This window comes from Sphaeramia orbicularis, chromosome 5 (assembly GCF_902148855.1).
Source record: "Sphaeramia orbicularis chromosome 5, fSphaOr1.1, whole genome shotgun sequence".
NCBI classification, from domain to species: domain Eukaryota; kingdom Metazoa; phylum Chordata; class Actinopteri; order Kurtiformes; family Apogonidae; genus Sphaeramia; species Sphaeramia orbicularis.
This window is the reverse complement of record NC_043961.1, coordinates 3504519-3531617: the sequence shown is the minus strand read 5'-3', so window position 1 is coordinate 3531617 and position 27099 is coordinate 3504519. Positions and strand designations below refer to the sequence as shown.

Sequence of the window (27099 nt, the reverse complement as noted above, 5' to 3'; positions counted from 1 at the left end):
TGGGTGTTTATGAGCAGAGCACAGCTGCATCGGTTAGATGTATATTGAAAAAGTAGGATTCATAAAGTGTTGTTCATTCTCAAAGGCGCAGATTTACATATGGACAGTAGGGACATGTCTCTACAAATACTCGGTAAAGGCAGAAATGTCCCTATCGTTATTTATGTTATGTCATTCCCACTATCATATTCAGAAAGTAAAGCCTGTTACAGATCGAAACGTGTAGAAGTGGAGTTACATCGAGTAAATATGCTTTGTATTTGTCACCAACAAGTAACAGGAGAGACATAAGGAGCGTTTTCACCACCCAGAATATAAGTAATTAAAAAAAATATTAATAATTAACAAGCTAACTAGTCAGACACTGTGTTGACACTGTTTCTCGTGTGGGAAATACCGTTAATATTAACTAGCGAGCTAACCCATCTTCTGTCATCTGAATAACAATGAGGTTGTCAGCAGGGGTGATGTTTATGAGAAAACTGTGAGATGAAATTCATTCTATTAATGTAATGAAAATTTTACCATAGGGTCATTATCTTAGTATGCAGTAAACACAGCGGCACGTTAGAGAAAAAGCAGGAGGAAGAGGAAACAGATGCATGTTCAAGGTTGTAGGTGAGGTCCATGTGATGAATTATAGCCTGGTTTATGAATAATAGAGGCATTTGCATCAGTGTTCAGCAGATCCTGTATACTGCTTGGAAAAAAAAAAAAAAAAAAAAAGAAGAAGAAGAAGTCACACTCAGTATTTTGTTGGAGTGCCTTTAGCTTTAATTACAGGACACATTTGTTATGCAATATCACTGTAAAAGTGTCAACATTTATTACCATCAGAGCTGCATTCATTTTCTTTTTGCAAGATAATGCATTAATGACAGAGAGTTGGACCACTATGTAAAGTTTACCTCAGCAGATTAGATTACATTAGATTAGGCTTTATTGATCCAACAACGGGGAAATTAAAGGGTGAAGGCTACAGCAGAATAAAGTGCAAGAAAAAAGTATACGTACATAAGGATAGTGCAAAAAAAACAAGAAAAAACCATTTAAAATAAAAACAAGTGGTGCCAGGCACAACAAACCCCGCCCCTCACAGGTATTGTATTTTACTTTGGCATGAATCCATGGAGTGTACTGATGTCAGCATAACAATTGGTTCTATACATGTGGCAAGTTTGAAGTAAATTGAAACAAAATTGATGTTTTTGTAGACATTTGAAATTTTACCCATTATAACATAAGATAGAAAAAAATACATAAAAATGTATACAAAATTTGAACTTTGACCTATTTTTCCCAAAATGTAACCACATCTATTCTGGGTCACTTGCAATTTATTAACCCAGTTTGGTCTGAATTCAACCAATAGTTTGGCTGCTACAGGCATTTGAAATTTCGCCCATTATTATGCTTTTTATTATTATTAGCTTTTTATGTTTTTAGTCAATTCTTGTATTTTATTCTTTTATTCAGGTTTTATCTATTCTTCTGTATTTTTATTTATTCATTTATTTTTAATCTTTTCTTGTATTTTACTCTGTTATTTTGGTTTTAACTTATTTTCTTGTACAGCACTTTGGTTCACTGTGGTTGTTTTAAAGTACTTTACAAATAAAGTTGGATTGGATTGGATTGGCTAAGTAAATGGGGAAAAAAATAAAAAAAAATAATAAAAAATTTAAACTTTGACCTACTGTTCCCAAAATGTAACCACATCTATTCTGGGTCACTGGCGGTCTATAAACCAAATTTGGTCTGAATTCAACCAATAGTTTGGCTGCTACAGGCAGTTGAAATTTCGCCCATTATTATGTTGTTGTTTTTAATTGTACAGCTTTTTATGTTTTTAATCTATTCTTGTATTTTATTCTTTTATTCAGGTTTTATCTATTCTGTATTTTTATTTATTTATAATCTATTCTTGTATTTTACTCTGTTATTTTGGTTTTTACTTATTTTCTTGTACAGCACTTTGGTTCACTGGGGTTGTTTTAAAGTACTTTACAAATAAAGTTGGATTGGATTGGCTAAGTAAATGGGGGGGGCGGGGGGGATTTAAAATATTCATAAAAAATGTAATTGACCTACTGTTCCCAAAATGTAATGAGATCTATTCTGGATCACTGGCAATCTATAAACCAAATTTGGAATGAATTCAACCAATAGTTTTGCTGCTAGACGGTTAACAAACAAACAAACTGAACCAAAACAATACCCCGTGCCTCCCCCTCGAGAGGTGAGGTAATAATAACAGTAATAAAAATCTAAAAACTAAAAAACTATCACAAACACACTCAATGTGGCTCAGGTTTGGACTCTGTGGTGTCCAATCCATGTGTGAAAATATCCTGAATCACACTTTTCTGGTTACCGCTGCCAAGGACGGCAGAGGTTATGTTTTCATTGGGGTGTGTTTGTTTGTCTGTCTGTTAGCAAGATAACTCTAAAAGTTATGGAAGGATTTTGACAAAGTTTTCAGGAAATGTTGATACTGGCACAAGGAGCAAATTATTAAATTTTGGTGGTGGTGGGGGACTGATCTGCGTTGGTGGAGGTCTGCGCTCTCCGAGTGCTTTTCTAATTTGTTCTTGAGATATGAAGAAAAAAAAAATCAACTGATGTTCAGACCTGGTTATATGTATGTATGTATGTATGTATATTCGGGTTCAGCTGACCTCATTTCATGGATACGTAACTTAATTAACATAACCAACACCAGATCATAACACTGACCCCACAGCCTTGTACTGTAGGCACTAGGCCAGGGGTGTCAAACATGTGTTCCGGGGGCCAAATGCGTCCCCCCCCCCCCCCCCCAAAGGTTCCAATCTGGCCCCTGGGATGAATTTACAAAGTGTATAAATTCCACAGTCCAGGCTGTGGAGCTCATTTTAGTTGTGGTTCCACATACAGACCAATCTGATCTACAGTCCAATAATAACAGCAGAAGAAATGACAAAAAAGAATGACTGCAGATTTACTACTGGGTTTGATGAGAAAAAAATAATCTCACATTATGTCTATAAATAATACAAACTTCTATTTTTTGTCTTTGTGTTAGTGCAAAAAATAACATTAAATTAAGAAAATATTTTACATTTACAAAACTATCCTGTAACAATAAAATGTGAATAACCTGAACAAATATGAACAACCTGAAATGTCTAAAGAAAATTCAGCCCAATTTGAACTCTTTTCTTCCTGTTCCTCAGTGTTTAGTGTCTTTGTAGATCTGATTCTGATACAAATGAGAAGCAGAGGCAGAATATTGTTAAAATTGCACTAAATTTTTTTTTCAGTTTTTTAATTTAAAGTTCAGTTGTTGTTGTTTTTTAATACTTTCTAAAAGTAAGTATTTTCATCATTTAATCGTTTTGGGGTTTTTTTGCATTAAAAATTTTTGCAGTTGTCATTATTTATAGGTTAATTTGTTATTATTTTACTGGTCCGGCACACTGGAGATCAAATCAGGCTGAATGTGGAACCTGAAAGAAAATGAGTTGAAGACCCCTGCACTAGGCATTATGGGTAATCCTGTCATCCACCTGTCTTCATCACTCTGTACCAGGGTCAGTCTGGACTCATCAGACCACATGACCTTTATCCATTCAAACAGTCTAATCTTTATTTTCTCTATAAAACCGATGGTTGTTTAAGAAATGAGCAGCTCCTCATGCATCAGTTCAGGTCTGTATGCAGAAAAAAAGTGTGAAACGTGCAAATATTTGACATCAGATCTATTCACACTGGCAGCGATGGGAGTTTGCGACACTCGTTCCAAGTCGTTTTTCCAGAAATAGTAATGGATTCAACACCACCTGGAGCCTCATCTGCTGCCTGGGTGTCCAATCAGTCTGGTCCAGTGTCCTCTGGTCCTCTGGGTCCATGTCCACGTACAAAGACACACACCAACCTCACATCACATGAGCTCCTCCTGATCCTCATAGTCCGGTTGTTTACAAGTTGATGCTACTTCATCACCTCATAATCTTTATAATTTTCATCTTTTGTACTAATATACTAAGTGTGGCTAGAAATCAGCAGATCCAGCTCCATTACTGTTGTTGTCACATGACGTCTGGTTCACACAAATGATTGGCTCATTCCTTTATTATCCCGCCCCCCAAAGAGGAGGCAAGGGGTATTGTTTTTGGTTCAATTTGTTTGTTTGTTTTATTTGTTTGTTTATTTAACACTTAAGCAAAAAAAAAAAAAAATTGGTTCATACCAAATTGGGTTTATAGATTGCCAGTGACCCAGAATAGAAGTAGGTCAAAGTTAAATTTTTTGAATGAATTTTTAACCCTTTCATGCACAAATTGTGAGAACCTTAGTCAAGATTTTTTTCTTCAGTGTTTTATTCCTCCTTAGGCGTGAAAAAAACAATGCGATCAAGGTTTTTTTTTTTTCTATGGAGTTACAAAAATATCCATGCATTTAATTTTTGAAGTAAAGAAACGTGTTTAAAACCCAATATCAGAAAGTGAGATGAAAACAATGAAATAAAAACATTTTTAATGCTGCTAATCTGAATCTCACATTTTAACATATTCTAATGCTAGTAATTGCTGACTTCATGGAGATAATATGCAAAAAAAAACCTTCTTGTCTAACAAATAACAACTGATTTACACTCAAACATGTTACTGCAGATTAGGTTTATCAAGAACAGCAAAGTTACAGTAATGGTCTGAATTACAGTGTATGGGATGGTGCATAAGTGTCCACTGTGTTGGCTGATATGGAACTAAAACAACAAAACCCATTAATATAAAAGAGAACAGCTGGAGAAGAACTGTCCACTGAAGTGACCTATGCATGAAAGGGTTAAAATCTTTTTTCTTCTTCAATTTATTTATTTATTATTTATTTATTTCAATTAATTTTTTTATATATAATGGGCAAACTTTCACATCTGTAGCAGCAAAACTATTGGTTGAATTCATACCAAATTGGGTTTATACATTGCCAGTGATGCAGAATAGATGTGATTACATTTTGGAAAAAGTAGGTCAAACTTCAAATTTTTTAGGAATTTTTAAAATCTTGTTTCTTCTTCCATTTACTTATAATGGGCGAAATTTCAAATGTCTATAAAAACATCAATTTTGTTTCAATTTGCTTCAAATTTGGCACATATATAGAGACAATTGATATGCAGACATCAGCACATGCATAGACGTGATGACATCCGCTGGATCGATGCCAAAATAAGCTACAATATGTGGGAGGGGCGGGGTTTGTTGTACCTGGAACCACTTGTTCAGGCTGTGAAGGGTCAGAAAAATCGACTTTATTGCAGAAAAAAAAAAAAAAAAAAAGTTGCTTTTTTGCTGTGAAATATGCACAACCTCTGTGAAAGTACCAATGACTTAAATAGATGATGGGGGGGGGGGGGGGGGGGATACTGATGCTTGAATGATACCTTTAGGGGTAAATTAACTTCTAACTGCATTATTTATCCAATGGACAGATCTGACCTATAAGCTCCTTAACCCATAAAGACCCAAACATCCACCATCGAACAAAACCATCTACTGATCTAAACTGTTTAATACCTGTTGAGCCACTAATTCTATCAATACATGTAAATAATTGGTGTAAAATACAGTTCTTCATCTTTACATGGTCATCAGATATGACCCATTTGGACGTTCAGAGGCTCCGTAGTTACCATGGAAACACCGTCATCTTCTACAACACTGATTCACCAGTAAAAACCCATGGAGTTGGATCAATGACAGTGGATGGACACACTAGTATTTACATTCAAGTGATATCTTTGTTGAAAAAGTCACTTTTTTTTATCAGTTTTCTCTTTTTCTGATATAATAACCCTCAACTTTAACCTGAGCTTTTATATACATCTACATAATCAGTGAATTAAATATAGGAAAATATCCGATTTGCACTGGAAATAAGCAAAATACTTCTCTGTTTTGATGCAATAACCTTTGAATTTACACTGAGCTTTCATGAACATCTAAATTAAATATAGGAAACTACATGATTTACAGTAAAAATACGCAAAATACTGAGCATAATATTATAATAAATGGAGATAAATCAGTTAAAAAAGGTTAAATATAGAGAAAAATTAATTTGGGAAGTGTCACCAAAGTAGCTCTGGCTCTTTCTGGGTTATTTATCCTATATTTAAGTAGATTAGATCCTATTAAAGGTTGATGGTTGCTTTCAAACCCACACCTCTGCTTGGTCTTTACCTATAACTCATAAATAATTTATTCTCAACTACCTTTAACCCATAAAGACCAAAACCATCCACTGATCTAAAATGTTTCATAACTTTTGAACCTCTAATCCTATCAATATGTTGAAATAATTCAGATAACATACAGTTCTTCATCTTTTCATGGTCATCAGATATGACCCATTTGAACGCTCAGAGGCTCCGTAGTTACCATGGAAACACTGTCATCTTCTACAGCATTGATTCACCAGTAAAACCCATGGAGTTGGATCAATGACAGTGGATGGACACACTAGTATTTACATTCAGTTAATGATATGTTTGCTGAAAAAGTCACTTTTTCTTCATTTTTTTCCCCAGTTCTGATATTATAACTCTCAACTTTAACCTGAGCTTTTATAAACATCTACATAATCAGTGAATTAAATATAGGAAAATATCTGATTTACACTGGAAATAAGCAAAATACTGAGCATAATATTATAATAAATGGAGATAAATCACTTAAAAAAAGGATAAATATCTACTCACCTCTGCTTAAATAATTTATTCCCAACCACCTTTAACCCATAAAGACTAAAACCATCCACTGATCTGAAAGGTTTAATAACTTTTGAACCACTAATCCTATCAATACATTGAAATAATTCAGGTAAAATACAGTTTTTCATTTTTTCATGGTCATCAGATATGACCCATGTGGATGTTCAGAGGCTCCGTAGTTACCATGGAAACACCGTCATCTTCTACAACACTGATTCACCAGTAAAACCCATGGAGTTGGATCAATGACAGTGGATGGGGACACTGGGTTTATGTTCAGGATAATGATATGTTTACTGAAAAAGTCACTTTTTCTTCATTTTTTTTTCCAGTTCTGATATTATAACTCTCAACTTTAACCTGAGCTTTTATAAACATCTACATAATCAGTGAATTAAATATAGGCAAATATCTGATTTACACTGGAAATAAGCTAAATACTAAGCATAATATTATAGTAAATGGAGATAAATCACTTAAAAAAAAAAGGATAAATATGGAGAAAAATTCCTTTGGGAAGTGCCCCAAAAGTAGCTCTGGCTCTTTCTGGGTTATTAATCCTATATTTATGTAGATTAGATCCTATTAAAGGTTGATGGTTGCTTTGAAACCCACACCTCTTTACCTATAGCTCATAAATAATGGATTCCCACCTCCTTTAACATATGCTCTATTTAACCTATATAATATATAGGCTACTATAGGGGCCTATTATTAGAGCCCCTATTAGTCCAGAGCCCAGAGGAACACCTGGTTCAGAGTAAAGCCCATTCACTTTGAATACATGAAGCAGTGTGTGAGGCTCCTCCACAAATATAGGTTATCACAAACACAGAACAACGCGCGGCTCTCTCCCTCTCTCTTGGTCTTTACCTATAGCTCATAAATAATTTATTCCCAACTACCTTTAACTCATAAAGACCAAAACCATCCACTGATCTAAAATGTTTAATAACTTTTGAACCACTAATTCTATATATAATTCTGATAAAATTCAGTTCTTCATCTTTTCATGGTCATCAGATATGACCCATTTGGACATTCAGAGGCTCCGTAGTTACCATGGAAACACCGTCATCTTCTACAACATTGATTCACCAGTAAAACCCATGGAGTTGGATCAATGACAGTGGATGGACACACTAGTATTTACATTCAGCTGATTTCTTCGTTGAAAAAGTCATTTTTCTGTGACTTTTCTGAGCTTTTATAAACATCTACATGATCAGTGGATTAAATATAGGCAAATATCTGATTTACACTGGAAATAAGCTAAATACTAAGCATAATATTATAGTAAATGGAGATAAATCACTTAAAAAAAGGTTAAATATGGAGAAAAATTCCTTTGGGAAGTGCCCTAAAAGTAGCTCTGACTCTTTCTGGGTTATTAATCCTATATTTATGTAGATTAGATCCTATTAAAGGTTGATGGTTGCTTTGAAACCCACACCTCTTTACCTATAGCTCATAAATAATGGATTCCCACCTCCTTTAACATATGCTCTATTTAACCTATATAATATATAGGCTACTATAGGGGCCTATTATTAGAGCCCCTATTAGTCCAGAGCCCAGAGGAACACCTGGTTCAGAGTAAAGCCCATTCACTTTGAATACATGAAGCAGTGTGTGAGGCTCCTCCACAAATATAGGTTATCACAAACACAGAACAACGCGCGGCTCTCTCCCTCTCTCTCCGGATTGTACCATCACTAGGCTGAACGTGAACTTGTGCGGGGAAAGCCGCAGATGAATACTTCATCCCTGACCCACATAATGGCGATACATGAGGCTCGGTGAGCGTCCGGGGCTGCGCCGTGGAACCAAGCCGCTCCTCCGTCCGTGCGCTCTGGGTGCGGAGGGGAGCCGTTATTCCGCCTCACGTCGATCCCCTTCTCCACCCGGATCCGGTTCCTCCTCCTGCTCCTGCTCCGTCTGGCATCCACAAAAGAGGAGGAGAGAGGGAGGAGAAGGATAAAGGATCACAGGATCACACAGAGGAACGACGGAGAAAGAAAAAAACAAAAACAAAAAAAAAAAAGACAAAACCGGGGGAAAAGTAAGTAAGTCGCACCGGTGAGGACGCGTGTCATGAGACGCTGTGGATGCTGTGGATGTGCGTGTTCCACTTGGGCATGTTCCCACCACTCCTGGCTCAGTTGGAAAGTCATGGTAGTACTTTATCTGCAGGTATTTCGTTACTCGTTACATTACGTGGCGCCATCGTGAGCGGAATCCCTCTCAAAGTTACTGTTTATTCGAGTTGAGGTGCGTAATGCGCGTCCATGTAGTGGATCCAGTATTAACGTCTGAAGATAACGCGATACTTTACCTTAATGTTAGTTTTAATGATTGTGCATCCATTTAACTCACCTGCTTAATAGAATTTGACAATAATATCAGTTAAGTTTCATGCATATGTACACTATATTTTGTTAAATGTTCCTTAAAAACAGCCTTAAATACCAATATCACAAGTATTATGGTTATATTTAACATGCAGTAATACAAATACATGGACATAATAAACTGCATTTATGTAACTGACATTCTAATATGATAGAATGTTGAAATAATATTATAAAATCAGGACAAAAACACTCCTTTTCAGTCATATTCATCAGAATAACATTGAAATGAAATACCATGAGGCCTATTAATTTGCATAATACTCACTCCAGACCCAATACTGATGATCACATGCATATTAATAGCTCGTCAATGTAGTGGATCCATTATTAATGTGTCAAGATAACGCGATGCTTTACCTTAGTGTTAGTTTTAATGGTTGTGCATCCATTTAACTCACCTGTTTAATAGAATTTTGACCATAATATCAGTTAAGTTTCATGCATGTATACACTATATGTTGCTGAAAATGTGTATATATATCCTTAAAAACAGCCTTAAATGCCAATATCACAAGTATTACTGTAATATTTAACATGCAGTAATACAGATACATGGGCATAATAAACTGCATTCATATAATTTACATTCTAATATGATATAATGTTAAAATAATTCTATAAAATGAGGACAAAACCACCCCTTTCCAGTCATATTCATCAGAAAAATATTGAAATAAAAGACCTTGAGGCCTATTAATTTGCATAATACTCACTCCAGACCCAATACTGATGACCACATGCATATTACCATTGTGTCACTGTAGTGGATCCATTAACGTCTCAAGATAATGTGATACTTTGCCTTAATGTTAGTTTTAATGGTTGTGCATCCATTTAACTCACCTGTTTAATAGAATTTGGACCATAATATCAATTAGATTTCATGCATATATACACTATATATTGCTGAAAATGTTTATATATCCTTAAAAACAGCCTTAAATTCCAATATCACAAGTATTACAGTAATATTTGACATGCAGTAATACAGATACATGGGCATAATAACATGTATTTATATAATTTATATTCTAATATGATAGAATGTTAAAATAATACTATAAAAAGAGCACAAAACCACCCCTTTTCAGTCATATTCATCAGAATAACATTGAAATAAAAGACCTTGAGGCCTATTAATTTGCATAATACTCACTCCAGACCCAATACTGATGATCACATGCATATTACCAGTGTGTCAATGTAGTGGCTCCATTATCGTCTCAAGATAACGCGATACTTTGCCTTAATGTTGGTTTTAATGGTTGTGCATCCATTTAACTCACCTGTTTAATAGTATTTGACAATAATATCAGTTAAGTTTCATGCATATATACACTATATTCTGTTAAATGTTCCTTAAAAACAGCCTTAAATGCCAATATCACAAGTATTATGGTTATATTTAACATGCAGTAATACAGATACATGGACATAATAAACTGCATTTATGTAACCGACATTCTAATATGATAGAATGTTAAAATAATACTATAAAATGAGCACAAAACCACCCCTTTTCAGTCATATTCATCAGAAAAATATTGAAATAAAAGACCATGAGGCCTATTAATTTGCATAATACTCACTCCAGACCCAATACTGACGACCACATGCATATTAATAGCTCGTCAATGTAGTGGATCCATTATTAACGTGTCAAGATAATGCAATACCTTACCTTAATGTTAGTTTTAATGGTTGTGCATCCATTTAACTCACCTGCTTTATAGTATTTGACAATAATATCAGTTAAGTTTCCTGCATATAAACACTATATTCTGTTAAATGTTCCTTAAAAACAGCCTTAAATGCCAATATCACAAGTATTATGGTTATATTTAACATGCAGTAATACAGATACATGGACATAATAAACTGCATTTATGTAACCGACATTCTAATATGATAGAATGTTAAAATAATACTATAAAATGAGCACAAAACCACCCCTTTTCAGTCATATTCATCAGAATAACATTGAAATAAAAGACCTTGAGGCCTATTAATTTGCATAATACTCACTCCAGACCCAATACTGATGATCACATGCATATTACCAGTGTGTCAATGTAGTGGACTTATAATTAACGTCTGAAGATAATGCTATACTTTACCTTAATGTTAGTTTTAAGGGTTGTGCATCCATTTATCTCACCTGCTTTATAGTATTTGACCATAATATCAGTTAAGTTTCATGCATATACATAGACTGCATTTTGTTAAATGTTCCTAAAAACAGCCTTTAATTCCAATATGACAAGTATTACAGTAATAATTAACATGCAGTAATACAAATACATTGACGTAATAACATGCATTTATTTAATTTACATTATAATATGATAGAATGTTAAAATAATTCTATAAAATTAGGACAAAACCACCCCTTTCCAGTCATATTCATCAGAAAAATATTGAAATAAAAGACCATGAGGCCTATTAATTTGCATAATACTCACTCCAGACCCAATACTGATGATCACATGCATATTAATAGCTCGTCAATGTAGTGGATCCATTATTAACGTGTCAAGATAATGCAATACCTTACCTTAATGTTAGTTTTAATGGTTGTGCATCCATTTAACTCACCTGCTTTATAGTATTTGACCATAACATCAGTTAAGTTTCCTGCATATATACACTATATTTTGTTATATGTTCCTTAAAAACAGCCTTAAATGCCAATATCACAAGTATTATGGTAATATTTAACGTGCAGTAATACAAATACATCAGCATGATAACATGTATTTATATAATTTACTTTCTAATATGATAGAATGTTAAAATAATGCTATAAAATAACCACAAAACCACCCCTTTCTAGTCATATCCATCAGAAAAATATTCAAATGAAAGACCTTGAGGCCTATTAATTTGCATAATACTCACTCCAGACCCAATACTGATGACCACATGCATATTAATAGCTCGTCAATGTAGTGGATCCATTATTAACGTGTCAAGATAATGCTATACTTTACCTTAATGTTAGTTTTAATGATTGTGCATCCATTTAATTCACCTTTTTAATAGTATTTGACCATAATATCAATTCGGTTTCATGCATATATATATATATATACAGTATATTTTGTTTAAAATGTGTATATATCCTTTAAAAAAAGCCTTAAATTCCAATGTGACAACTAGTACAATAATATTTAACATGCAGTAATACAAATGCATGGGCGTAATAACATGTATTTCTATAATTTACATTCTAATATGATAGAATGTTAAAATAATGCTATAAAATGAGCATAAAAACCACCCCGTTCCATTCATATCCATCAGAATAACATTGAAATAAAAGATCATGAGGCCTATTAATTTGTGAAATACTCACTCCAGATCCAATATTGACGACCACATGCATATTAGGAGCCCCTGTTCAATAATACATGATTGTTTACATCGTTTGTCAAAGCTCCAGTAGGTTTTTATTTTCCCTGGTCAGCCCATGAAATGATGATTGATGATGATGGATCTATTGTTGCAGTTCTCATGACACTGATGTGACTATAAAGACGGTCCAGGCCTTATCTGAAAGGTCACTTATTCAATATTCACCACGCCTGTCTGTCTGTCTGCACGCCGTCAGCAGACATGAAGAGGAAGAGGAAGAGTGGCATTTCTTTCTCTTCCCTTAAGGGACACACTCACACTTTTCCTTTACTTTCACGCCATGTTGTAAAGTTGGACTTGTTACAGTTACGTAAGACTCTTTGTGTATTGTAAACTACTGTTACGTTGTCTCTTGGTGATTTTTTTCTTGTCGTTTCGATGTAAACAGCTGCAGTACGGTTTTATTTTTCATAACTGCACATGACCTACAAACACACATTTGGACATTCTGAACAGGAAGTGTCTCTTGCATAAAAATCAGCAGTGTTCTCCTTCATGAGGCGTCTGTTTTCAGTCTCCCTGATGAATCTACAACCAGGGTTTGTTTTTTTTTCTGCTACATGTTTCAGTTTCTCACTAGTTGCTATCTTGGTCTGTGTGTTGCTTGGTGCTGGGAAGCACCGTGTAGTGGATTTTTTAAACCTATTTTTGTAAAAAAAAGAGCTGCATGCTTTGGCTTCGGGCTGCATGATATTGGAAAAAACTGACATTGTGATTTTTTTTTAACCCCGCGATATATGGCTACATTCAGACTGCAGGTTAATGTGGCCCAAATCTGTTTTTTTTTTTTTGCCCATGTGATCTGTATCCGATCTGTTTGAACAGCACAAATCCGATTTTTTTCAAATCCGACCCAGGCCACTTTTATATGCGGTCCTAAATCTGATACGTATCTGATATTTCGCAATGCGACTTCAGCCTGTATGCCCAGGTCGCATTTATCCGACCTTTATATCATTGAAATGCGACAAACGTCACAATTCTGCATCCCAGGAGGAGAAGCAGCAGGAAAATCATACTTATTTCCGTAACACAGTGCATTCCTGCGTGGTCATGTATTCCATCAGGACCTCTTTTGTGCATGCAGGTCACTTCAGGGTCACATTCAGTTCAGACTCAAAACTGATAAAAGTCGCATTTAATGTGTAATATGAACAAGCACAAAAACAAAATCGGATTTCACCAAAAAATCCGAAATGTGCATTAAAACCTGCTGTCTGAATGTAGCCTAAATTGCGATATGAAAAACTACTCAGGAGGATATAATAGCTTTGTGGTGCCGACATAAATGGTCAAATTAGTTGTGTTACATCTCACTGTAGCAACAGGTGCAAGGCACTGTGGACACAGAACACATTTCAGCGTTGTCCTTACAAACCGTTTCCACCTCCCTTTGACACGTGTTAAATATAGACGGCGTTTCTATCAGAAAAATTGCTTTCGGGTTTGATAAATCACTTTGTGTGTGCTAAATTAATATATTTACATTTTCTCCTCCTGGCACATGCACAACTGTGTGTAAACGCCCCATATTACATATTCAATGTGGTAAACATACTAACTGATGTAGACGCACTATTTTGCACCTTTGAAAGATGCAACCCTTAAGTGTGCACTTAGTAAATCAGTTTGCACAATGAGTTTGCACACGTTTTAATACATGCAAACCTTTAGTAGATCTGGCCCTATATGTCTTATGTTTAGTGTTTTGTTTTTTACCTCTGCCAGGAGATATTTGTGATCACTTTGCTTTGTGTGTTTGTTTACGTGTTTGTTTGTTTGATTGTTAGCAACTTTAGAGGAAAACTCTTCCACCCATCTTTCCCAAATCTTCCCCACAGATAGGCCTAGGCCCTGGGACCAACCCTTTAAATTTTGGGCCAAGTAGGCCAAAGTTCAAGGTCACAGCAAGGATACAACATCTACAATTTTCCCATCTGTCATCATTGAGCAATTTTCCAAAATTCATCAAAAATTCAAAATGACTCCGATTAGCCTCCAATTTGATCCACCTGTAGCTAATAATAATAATAATAATAATAATAATAATAATAATAATAATAATGGATTGGATTTATTCAGCGCTTTTCTAGACACCCAAAGCACTTTACATTATCGACCCATTCTTCATTCGCTCCCACATTCTCCCTCTGGTGGTGGTAAACTACATTAGTAGCCACAGTTGTCCTGGGACAGGCTGACAGAAGCGTGGCTGACAATTTGTGCCTACAGCCCCCCCAACCACCACCAAACATCCATACACCAGTGTGAGTGGCACTGGAGGCAGGGAGGGTGAAGTGTCTTGCCCAAGGACACAACAGACTGACTAGGACAGAGTGGGATTCGAACCGCCAACCCTTCAGTTATTGGATGACCTGCTCTATCACCTGAGCCACAGAATAGAATCTCTTGTATCTGGAACTAAATTGTCCACATCCACTGTGGAATGTGGACTCTGTGGACATTTCCATTTAACATTGAAAATCCCATTTACCACACATTTAAAATTAGAACTCAACAAATATTGATGTGAATTGAACATAATTTGACAGACACATGACTGGTACCAAGCTTCAGCTTTTTCTGCTGTATGGAACAACCTGGAAACTGTTGAATTTAAACAGAAATAGTTGATCCACACCTGCACACCGTTCAAGATGCTTGGCAGAGGTTTGCGTTCTCTGAACACTTGTTTTCTTCTGTTTGACATTCATATTCGAAATAAACACATCAATCAATCAAATCAATCAGTCCTTCTTGTAGTTGAAATAATTCCAGATAACTGACTTTGCTTTTCTTTTTGGCACCAAGTCTTCATTTTCGGTGATTTTCTCTTGTTCGTTGCTCATTTTTCAATGTTGTTACTAGCGACTCACTCCATGCTCAGGGGCGGGGTCTGCTTCAACAAACCGATTAAGAATGATTGTGATTGGTGGATTGCTGCAGGCAGTGTGTGTCAGGTACCCAGGCTGAACTTAGACGAGAACACATTGAGTTCATTTACCTCCTACGCTGCAGGACCTGCGATGTGACTACTGCGCACACGTACATTGTGATGACGATATATTGTACAGCTCCGCTTTGGCTAGAAATACGGTTCATAAACAGTGATCCGACAGCGCCAAATAGTAAATCAGCATTGATCTAAAAAGCTCATATATCTGACGGTGATTTTCTGTGTTTGTTCCTACGGCTGACCCTTTTACGACGCACATACATCACAACGAAATAGTGCTGAGAAATGGCTGCAGTATTTCCTGCTGGGATTCAACCCTTAGCCTCCAAGAACTTCACCTCATTTATCCTCCCTCCGCTTACTTTTCCCACCTCCCCTCTCCTTCTCCCTTTTTACTTTCCGTCCTAATCCTTTCTCATTTCAGCGCGCATTGATTACTTCCTCGCGCGCACACACTCATTAATACCATTTTAGTCGATTGCCATGCAAAGCGTGCAGCGGTTATGTTGAATCGATGAGGTTCAGTCCCGGCCTCGGCGTTACATTTTCCAGCTCAGAAGGCGAGCGGAGGATGGAAGTTCTTCCTGTCAAAGTCTGGAGAAGTTGAAACTAATATTGTGTGTCTGTCAGTCAGCTGTTAGGATGCCGGGCCAACTCCTTTTGACAAGCCAAGTGACATTTTGGAAGTCTAAATTGACAGCAGTGCTCCAAAGCCGCAATGTGATTGACATTTGGTGGCAAACACTTTCATATCTGTTTAAAAGGGGGAATTATACACATTTCTGGCACTGAATACAGTTGAAGCGTACAGTTTGTACTTTACCGTGGAACTGGAGAAAAGCTTGTTTTACACTAAAAGCATTCACTCTGTTATGTGCGGATTACTTTTACTATCCGGCTTGTGAAATTGATAATAAATAGCGCATGGGATTGTGGAAGTACTTCAGCGGCTGCATGGTCGTAAAAATAGATGGTGTGCTTGTTCTATAATGTTTGTTGCTATTTGGAACTAAATATTCTCCGACGCCTTGAGGATGGTTCAGTTAACAAATGTAAAAATAACATAAAATTGAGCTTGGATATGTGAAGGGAGGTGCGAATTTTCACTGGTCGCACTATTTGATTCTGTTATGAATCACCTGCATATGACTCGAACGCATCACACCCTTCGTTGTCTCCATAAGTTTTCATCACTTAATACAAATCTGTTAAGAAATGTGTTGGTCACAAAGTGCTTTCAAAGATTCTATTTTTAATATTTCTATTCTATTTAAAGTCATTTTACACTTAAAGGCTCGGCCGAAAAGGTCACATGACGATCCTCTGAGGTAGAATCAGAATTCGTTCTTTTCATATTCAATTGAGAATCCACAATCGGAAAATGAAAAATGACTCGTTATTTCGTTATTCATGTATAAATCAAAAAACAAGTTGTTTTTCATTCTTTCGATTGTACGCGCAAATTAAACATTGGAAATAAGTAAATGGACCAAATGTCAGGTTTCATGTTGACATTTTTGATATCTGTTTTGTCTAATACAATGCGGCCGTGGTAGCCAATCAAAGTAGAAGCCACTTTGCGTAACAGCTCAGCACACGAAGAAGTCATTAACTTCCGGGTCATACCCAATCGGATATCAAAAATGTCAACAGGAAACTCGACATTTGGTCCATTTTCTTATTTCCAATTTTTAATTTGTTCGTACAATCGAAAGAATGAAAAACAACTTGTTTTTAATTTTTGATTTGTTCATGAAATAACGAGTCATTTTTTTGTTTTCCGATTGTGGATTCTCAATTGAATATGAAAAGAACGAATGAAACACAAATCCACGTATCATTTGTTCATTCATTTTTCAATTTAAAACCAAAAATCAAAAAACAAAAAAAATGATTTGTTTTTTTCTTTTTCATTTTCAAAACCAGAATGAAAAATGGATAACGGTTCGTTTTTACATTTCCCGATTTTGTGCTCAAATAAAAAATGGAAAAAACGTTTAACAACCGTTTAATCAATTTTTGCTATTTTCAGTATAGTTCAGTTGTCTGACCCGGAAGTAGTCGTAACTAGGGAAAAAATAAACAAACGGAATCATGGCCGGACTGGAGGAATATTTTGCTATAATTAAGCAGCTGTTTGATACGGAAGCGTATTGCATTCACACAGAAAAATAAATTTGGCTCGATTTTTCTGAATTAACGAGATTAACAGCAGCTTAATTATAGCAAAATATTCCTCCAGTCCGGCCATGATTCCGTTTGTTTACTTTTTCCATAGTTACGACTACTTCTGGGTCAGACAACTTAACTATATTGAAAATAGCAAAATCGGATGAAACGGTCGTTATCCGTTTTTTTTTTTCCATTTTTCATTTGAGCACAAAATCAGGAAATGGAAAAACAAACTGTTATCCATTTTTCATTCTGGTTTTGAAAATGAAAAACAAAAAAACGAGTCATATTTTTGCTTTTTGGTGATTTTTGGTTTTAAATTGAAAAACAAATGAACGAATGATACACAGATTTACACAGATTAACCCAGATCCAAGATCTGAATCACTGTTCTCTCACTTTTTAAAAAAATATAGGCCAGTTACAACCGAACTAAGGTTTCCTGGAGTTTCCTCTTGTTTCTGGAGATTTTGCGATGGTTTTTTGCTTTTATTACCTGACTAGAAACTCTGTATTTTTGTACCTTTGGACAGAAATGATCGCAGTTTATTGTCAATATCTATATGAAGTAGTTGGTTTACTTTAGACCTTAATATTGTCCTGTGCATACAGCTGCAGTGTTTTCCATTAATTACCTAGATTGTTCTGGCCCGTTCTGTCCTGTCAGAGCTTAATAATGAATCAATAACATTTTTAACAAGCAAAACTCTAAAGCAGGGCTCTCAAACTCATTTTCTTTCAGGTTCCACATTCAGCCCGATTTGATCTCCAGTGAACCGAACCACTAAGATAATAACATAATAACCGATAAATAATGGCAACTGCAAATTTATGTCTGTGTTTTAATGAAAATAAATAAACAAATAAATTAAATTATGAAAATACTTACTTTTCTAAACTATCCAAACAAAAAAGATGTGAATAACCTGAAAAAAACTGAAATTTCTAAAGAAAAATAAGAGCAATTTTAACAGTATTCTGCCTCAACTTGTCATTTCTACATGTGCATTATGGATCAGATCTACAAAGACACTAAACACTTAAACTTGTGCTTAATTTTCTTTAGACATTTCAGGTTGTTCATATTTGTTCAGGTTATTCACATTTTATTATTACAGGATAGTTATAAATGTAACTAGTTTCATAATTTAATGTTATTTTTTGCACTAAAACAAAGAACATTTTGAAGTTGACATTATTTACAGACATAATGTAATATTATTTTTTTCCCATCAAACCCAGTAGAAAATCCGCAGACGTTCTTTTTTGTCTGTTCTTCTGCTGTTATTATTGGACTGTAGATCAGATTGGTCTGGATGTGGAACCGCAACTAAAATGAGTTCCACAGCCTGGACTGTGGAATTTTTGCACTTTGTAAATTCATCCCAGGGGTCGGATTGGAACCTTTGGGGGGACGCATCTGGGCCCCGGGACGCATGTGTGACACCCCTGTTCTAAAGAGACTGAGTAAATCAGACTTACTGCATGTCAGCTGCTGAGGGTCTGACAGTCATACTCTGTCATCATTTCTGCACAAATTCTGCAGGTTAATGCAAACTGAAACTGAACATATGAGTCCAGGAAGACACTAAAGCATCGTCCTAAATGGGCGGAAACTCACTTGTTACCTTAACTTAGCCCAGTGTTTCTGAAACTGTAGAGCAGGTCCCCTAGGGTAGGTGCCAAGGCTTACCGGGGGGTAATGGGATCACTCCTGGATGTTTTTTTTTTTCTTCAGGTTAGAATATCTATCAGGTGGAACTAATGTTTTAGTGTTGGAGCACCCTGGAGTCATTTTATGGACGTACACCAAACCAATCGACTGCCATGATGATCTGTGACTGGACTAGACAATGAGTTTAGGTTTGGACGAGGGACAAGGACTGGACTGGAAAAGACAAATGTGCAATGTTTGTGTTTTTGCACAAGGTTAGTGACATTCATTTTGTCTTCCGTTAATGCAATAATACTTTTCTTTTTTTCTTTTGTTCAGCAAGCAGGTAACATCTAAAAACTTTACCTTGTCTGAACAAAAGAAAAAAGGAAAGTAGAGTTTGGACAGTTTGCACTTTAATGTTCTGAGATGTGCATTGGAAATGGGCTCACTGCAGTCCCTAATATTATTCAAATGTCCATTTTGTTACCAAAATGTGTTTGTTGTTCTATAAAAAGTCACTTTATTGTTATAGTTGTAAGACAATTGCACATTTCCTATTTTTATTTGGAAAAATGTTGTCTCAGGGAGCAGTTTAGTTGAGTTTATTTGTGTTATTCAAGCAAAAATCTAAATTATTTTAAATCGGAACAGAAAATTATTCAAGGAAAAGTAAAAAGTATTCTTACAATACTGATGTTTCTTTCAATAAAAGTTATAATTGCACCACTGTTACAGTGTTGTTGGGGTTGAGGGGGTCCTGGAGATTTTTCATCCTTCGGGGGGGTGGGGGGGCACAGAAAAAGACTGAGAACTGAGGTAAAAAAAATAACTCTTTTTCCATCTGTCTTACAAATAAGAAAAATAAATCTTTATAAGACTGCGAACCACTGACCTAACCTGTGTGAGTAACATTAAAGTAATAAACCTGTCAGCTACTAATTACACAGATGAACAGGTCATTTAAAAGTAACTTTAGCTGAAAGTTTTGACAATGCTGTTATTTTTAATGATATGATCTGTTCAATGCCTCTGAAACAGTAGATAATGACAAATTAAGACGGATCATGATCTAAGCTCAGGTCTCATGAAGCATTGATCACATGGTTTTCAACATTATCTGCATGAAACAAAGTGGTTTCCAAGATAATAGAACGATGTGAAGCAAAAATGACACAAAAAATTACTTTTGGTTTTTTTTGCGTACAAAAAGGTAAAGGTAATGGGTACTGGATCGCATTGGTTTGTCACTTGTAAAGAAGTGGGTCAATGTAGAAAAGTTTGGTTGAGTAAACACAAGTCAGAGCCGTCACAGAAAGCACTGATCTAAAAAACAGTATCTGAAGTCCTCATGCAGTGCATTACATATGTGACATGTAATGCATAGCTGCATGAGTATTTACTAGCTTCATCTTTTCGTTTGATCGGATATATGTACATTGCAATGCATCGTCAAACTGATAAATTCACACAACTTTGTACACTTGCACAGCTTAAACACCTTCCAAGAGGCAATTTGTGGTCCATTACAGACACAGAAAGCAACAACCAAGATCTCTAATGACACGTGCAGTAGTTTAAAAAGTGAGAAAGTAAAACAGTAAAGCAAACGTGTGAGGGGAAAAAAACCAAACCTGGAACCCTCCTCTCTTATTGTTTTAAAAAATGGCTGCACTCAGCAAGGCCAAAAATAAGCCTGAATAGAAGCAGCAAAACAAAAACAGCAATACATTTTAATTGTGTCTGGCCGGCGGCAGTGTTGACAGTACAAATGAACAGGCATTGTAGTGCATCCTAAAATGTTAGCAGGAGTGTGTGTGTCGGTAGGAGAGGTGGATGAAAGCTGGTGTAGTCGCTGTGATAAAGGCCTGGGATGTGTTATTCAGACCCCTCACCGTCTTATGAACTTCAACAGTGGAAACACACTGCTGATGTACTAGTATATGCATCTGTTTACCTGGAAACACACAATATTAATCTTAATGCACTTACGTTGAGGAGGTTCAGGGAGGAGGGTGGAGATGGCTCGGCTACTGTGTTGTGGAATACATATGTTATATATTATATCGGCTAAAATGTGCTTAGAGGTCTTATTTCTGTCTCTGTGCATAAGAAATCAATCTCATAAGAAATCAATCTGGTTGCGCAATGGTGATATAACCAATACAAAGGTGCTCTGAGTTATTCCTTGTTCTGTAATTTAATGTGATAGATAGCCGATGAAAGACATATGTTTGATTATTGATCTGACACTGAAAGTAAGGAAGGGGCAGGACTAGATAAACCTTTGCTTCTTTCTGTCGCTTCTCAAACTGTGTTTATGAGTTGATTCATATGTCAGCTAAAATGTGCTTAGAGGTCTTATTTCTGTCTTCGTGCATAGGAAATCAATCTCAGTGAATCCCCAAAAGGAACTTTGTGTTGGTAAATGCAAGTTCTGCAAATGTGCAGGATTTCAGTTCTGTTCAACATGTTGATGCTCATATGAACTATGTTTTCAGCTCAAAAATGTCCAATTTCAGCACAATTAATGCTATATTTTCATGTCACAAATGGACAAGTTCTATTTGAACTGAATTTACCTGAAAAACAAATCTTCTATTCTTTTAGATTCCCCAGTTTTTCTTCCCAGATTCTCTCCTCCATATCACATGTTTTATTTGTACAGGTTCAATCTGTTCCACCAATACATACATGAAGAATGGCACACGCCACTTTTGAAATCAACAGTTTTCTAATAATAAGCATTTTTATACAGAAAGAACAATTCTATATTGTTCTTTCCTCTTTAGTCTGATGCTAAACTATCCAATAAATAATAGTGCTCCTAGTTTTTGCACAGGGATCATTAGTGTAAACGCTGACATGGCTGCAGAGCATCAGTATGATGGGATCCACAACAACCATGTCACATCCGTCCACTGACACATTTAGTGTTTTTGTGTCAGCTGGGATTGTTTTAGATCCACAATACTAACATTTATGAATAAAAGGAGAATTATCAATAGTAAGTCTATAAGTTTATTCCTAATAAAGTACTGGTACTGACCAGAGCATCATGGGTAATGTCACGTCCGTCCACCAGCAAAAGTTTTCACATACACGTGCTATTCCAAATCCAATATTTATGAAAATAGAGCTTCCACTGTCAAAGAATATCAGTAGTCTGTGCACAAATGGATTAGCATTATTTACACACACTTCATTTATGACAACTGTTTTTTTTTTTGACAAAAATGGCCACTCATTTGACCCCCTAAGTAAATTTTAGCCGATATATTTTACATATTGTATATAAACTAAAATAGTTGTGGGTTATTGACTGGGGCACTTCTAGCAATTGTGGGTATAAAATCCTGTATGTTGTCGATTTGTCGGAGTGGGGTTGGGGGTGAGGTATGTATGTGTTGTAGGGGCAGCACTTTTATACATGAGGTGTGTGTGGTCCATAACTAATGTAACTAACGCTGGCATGAAGCGAAAGTAAAACTGAACATGCTTTCAATGTCCGACTCCCAACTTCTGTTCATCTACTATACTGTAGACCTTACACGAAATTTTCACAACTTCTAACCTGTACCCACTGGACCCACTCCACTGCTCAATGGCCCCCCCCAGGAATGCTGGGCCCCATGAATTTGTCACATTTACCCCCCCTTTACGGTGCCCCAGCTTTCTTGGTAAATTCCACTGGCATTTTCAGTTGAATAACCTCTCAACTGGCATGTTTCAATAACAATGTTGTTTATATAACAACATTATTGATTTCATGATATTCTTTTGATTCTTGGATGATTTTTGATCTGTTTTGATTAGTAAGTGGAATAACTGATCAGTAACAGCATCAATATAATAATCTTTATACCTGAGATTGGAATTTGTTTAATTACTATTATGATAATTATACCAATTATGTCTAATGCAGTGGTTTCCAAACTTTTTTGACTCCTGTGCCCATTTTAACATCTTAAATTTCTGGCGACCTCAGACATTCAAAATGGAGACACTTGTTTTTGATCATGTAATAGTTTGCTTTACTATGTTACAAATAAATGTTAATTTTAGACACATTTAGTCTATATAATGTATATTATTATGGATGGAGGCAGTAAATCCAGGTGTAGATTACTGCACAAAGGGAGGATTTTATTTTCCTTGGTCAGGATATTTACAAGGCTGACAATTAATACTGAACAAACAAGAACTCAAACTATGAATTATGAAAGAACTGCAGCATCTGAAACTGACCACAATGAACATTTGACAGTTAAACAGAACCACAGTGCTGCAGTTTCACACTCAGTTTGTCATGTCTGTTATGGATTGGGATTGTCTCTGTCAATTCACCATATATTTTTTATCAGTAAGTTTTGTTTTTTTTTATTACTTACTAGAAATTTCAGGGGACCCCATTTGAATTCCAGGCAACCCCACGTGGGGTCCCGACCCCAAGGTTGAAAAACACTGGTCTAATGTCATAGTTATTATATTTTCTATAATTGCAAGTAAATTTAGGCAGTAAGGGGTTATACTTAACATAAAGGTAGTTGATTATTTGTTTTTTTTTTACTTAATTTTTATTAGATTTTCTCTTTTTTTCAGTACAGTCCAATTATACATTCAAGTACAGTTCAGTTAATTTCTTCTCCCCCTACACAGCTGAAAATGTATTCTCATACACCTCCACAGACACATATGATGAAATTTGAGAAAGCAATAACATTTATAGCAAACAATGTTCACTCTAAAGAATAAAAAAAATAAAAATAAAAAAGGCTGTAGATATAAATCTTCGTCAGAGGTAGAATGACAGCACCTTGATAATATGGAGTATTCTTGCATCACCAGTAAATATTATTGCAGCAGTAAAAGTGACATAGGTTCCCATCTTTTAGTAAATATGGTTTTCTGAAGCCTGAGCAAGTATGTGATCTGCTCCATCTGGTAAATATCCCAAACTTTTTGAATCCATGTATTATATGAGGGAGGTTCTGGTTTCATCCGACTGATGGTTATAGACTTTAAGGCAGCGGTGAATAATATATTCAAAGGTAGCTGATTATGATGTACAATTACATGTATGATAATTCTATTGACTGATATAGACGTACATCCATGCTTTATTAATAGAAATTGATATAGTTTGTGTGTTGTAATAAAGGTGGGATTAAATAAGTGTTTACTTCTTCCCACAAAACACTAAAATTGTATTATTTCTTTCATACAATAGTATATATTTTCATTTTGCTGGTCTTATGTTGTTGACTTGCTTCGGGCATTTGCTTTTGTCGGTGGTTGTTTTGTGCTTTTTTTTTCTATGTGCGAAATAACACATTCAGTCATTCATTCAAAGCAGCTCTCTCTTTGAAGGGAAAGTCGACCCTTTTTATGCTCTGAAAGTCAACCGCTCAAGCCTTATAACGGGCAGAAGTACACAAAACACACACACATTAAAGCGTAGAGCGGTGGAAGAACCGTTTGGGAGTTAATTCCAATTTTGCTGACAGTAGATAGGTCTTCCCATTCTCACTCTCTATCACATAGTAATTACTTATAAGGCCACAGGGATTATGATGTCCCCAACTCCCCTCTGTAATAGAGCTGGTGCTCCATAGAACCCTTTAGCTTTGGTACCCGGGCTCCATCGCCCCCCCTCATTAAGCAGTCCCTCCCTCTTATTATCCCCTCATGTAATATCCTCCATCCATTAACTTAGCCCACTCCTCACCATCACTCCCTCTCCTCTATCTCCATTTTTCCCCCATCCCTCTCTCTCTCTCTCTTCCTCCGTCTTCCTTGTGCTCTGCTCTTTTCTCCACTCAAGCCTTCACAGCACTGCCACACTGGATCAGCTCACTATAATTTGACTCCTACACAGCAGTCGGTGAAAGGGAACAGAACCACTATGCCCTGAATATACGAGCGTTCACGTCGGGGGGAGGGGCTTCGCTTCAGGGACATATATAGTACAATGTAGTACAGTGGAAAATGAATATGCATTGTCCTTACGTAACCAAGCGCCTTCTTTGTTGCCGGCACGTCATGTCAGTGCTCACATCAAGGAGTGGTTTCTCAGCTTTGCTAATGTTTGCATTTTCCTAAGTGGCTGTATCTATTTCTGTCCTGTCGCCATGGCTTTTGGCGCGGCAGCAAACAATGTGCGGTGACTTCTTCTGATTACATTCACCGTGGCTTTAACTGCATCCAAGTCTCACATGGAAACCCATTGTGTCACACAGAACAAGTGTCTTCTATTGATGTTTGTGTAGCTATGTTTTGTGGGAACTTACTTACCTTGTGCTGTTGTCATGGCGATAGCTCAGCCTAAGAAACACAAGTATAAAATCTTAGTCATGTGACTCAGTGAACAGGGGTTTTATATCCCGTGAGAGTGCTTCTTGTTTATCTTGTTGCCTTTGGAATCCTGGTCGGTGACCTTTGGTACTTTCCACTTTCGGTCTGATGTTCACAGGCAGCTGATTTCCCAGAATCCCTTGAGTTCTGGTTCTTGTCCAGACTTTGTATCATAGCTCTCACATTTGATGTCATGGTAATGTGCACCACTATAGTCTACTTTTCTTGGGCTTAAAGTGGTTCTGTGTAGTACTAATATTCTGAACTCTCAGCAGCAGGGGTCAGTCTGGTACCAGAACACACTTAATTCTACCAAAACCACCAATCAATCAGCGCTATACTCCTGAATAAAGAATAAAGCTCATTGTTTACGCACATCTAAATTAGGGTATCATCGAGTTTTCTTCTTGAAACAAAAACTAATAGGCACTTTTCAATCTTCACGTGCTGCATCAGCTGATAGTTTACATCAGGGCTGTCAAACTCATTTTCTTTCGGGGGCCACATTCAGCCCAATTTAATCTGAAGTGGGCTGGACCAGTACAATAATAGCATGATAGCCAATAAATAACAACAACTCCAAATAGTTTTAGTGCAAAAAATAACATTCAGTTATGCCAATATTTACATTTACAAACTATCTAAACAAAAAGGATGTGAATAACCTGAAAAAAAACAGAATTTGTTAGGAAATATGAGTACAGTTTTATCAATATTTTGCCTCGACTTATCATTGATACATGCACTACCAGTCAAAAGTTTGGACTCACCTGGTTTTTCTTTATTTTCGTGACTATTTACATTTTAGATTCTCACTGAAGACATCAAAACTATGAATGAACACATATGGAATTATGTAGTTAAAAAAAGTGTGACATAACTCAAAGCATGTTTTATATTTTAGATAATTCCAAATAGCCACATTCTGCTTTTATTTCTGCTTTGCACATTCTTGGCATTCTCTGGATGAGCTTCATGAGTTAGTCACCTGAAATGTTTTCCAAAAGTCTTGAAGGCATTCCCAGTGATGCTGAGCACTTGTTGGCCATCTGTGGTCCATCTAATGCCATTTAAATGAGAAGGTGAGTCCAGACTTTTGACTGGTAGTGTATGCATATGTACAGATCAGATCTACAAAGGCACAAAACATTTAGTAACAGGCAGAATATTGTTAAAATTGCTCTTAATTTTCTTTAGACATTTCAGGTTGTTCATATTTGTTCAGGTTATTCACATTTTATTGTTTGTTCATGTAAACATTTTCATAATTTAATGTTTTTTGCATTAAATCAAAGGAAAAAAATGGTGATGTCATTATTTGTAGGTTATTATGATAGTATTTTTGAGTTTGATGCCCTAACTTGCACTTTGCAAATTC

At 36.0% G+C, this 27099-nt stretch overlaps 1 protein-coding gene across 1 annotated transcript in view; it reads left to right on the top strand.

The window, feature by feature from the left end:
* The first annotated feature begins 8412 nt into the window (after positions 1–8412).
* The window catches only part of klhdc8a (kelch domain containing 8A), a 144694-nt gene continuing 126007 nt past the window's right edge, over positions 8413–27099 (top strand). Inside the window, exon 1 of the mRNA XM_030135506.1 lies at positions 8413–8819. The gene's annotated coding sequence lies outside the window, so the exon portion shown is untranslated. The remainder of the gene's footprint in view (positions 8820–27099) is intronic.